The 324-nt window shown below is 39.8% G+C and overlaps 1 protein-coding gene across 4 annotated transcripts in view; it reads right to left on the reverse strand.

Moving 5' to 3' along the window:
- Window positions 1–324, reverse strand: part of LOC116690929 (antizyme inhibitor 1) — a 45,282-nt gene that overhangs the window by 28,537 nt on the left and 16,421 nt on the right. The window lies entirely within an intron of this gene.

Raw genomic sequence — 324 nt, forward strand, 5'->3', positions numbered from 1 at the left:
CAAGCTGCTTGCCTATTGTCCTGTAGCCCATCCCAGTCTTGTTCATGTCTACAATTGTATCCCTGATGTCCTTCCACAGCTCTCTGGTCTTGGCCATTGTGAAGAGGTTGGAGTCTCTTTGATTGAGGGTGTGGACAGGTGTCTTTTATACAAGTTACAAGTTCAAACAGGTGCAGTTAATACAGGTAATGAGTGGAAAACAGGAGGGCTTCTTAAAGAAAAACTAACAAGTTATTTAAAAATCATAAAATGTAATTTTCTTTTCTCATTATTCCGTCTCGCGGTATTCCGTCTCTCACAGTTGAAGTGTACCTATGATAAAAA

Source organism: Etheostoma spectabile, chromosome 6 (genome assembly GCF_008692095.1).
Source record: "Etheostoma spectabile isolate EspeVRDwgs_2016 chromosome 6, UIUC_Espe_1.0, whole genome shotgun sequence".
In the NCBI taxonomy this organism is placed as follows: Eukaryota; Metazoa; Chordata; class Actinopteri; order Perciformes; family Percidae; genus Etheostoma; species Etheostoma spectabile.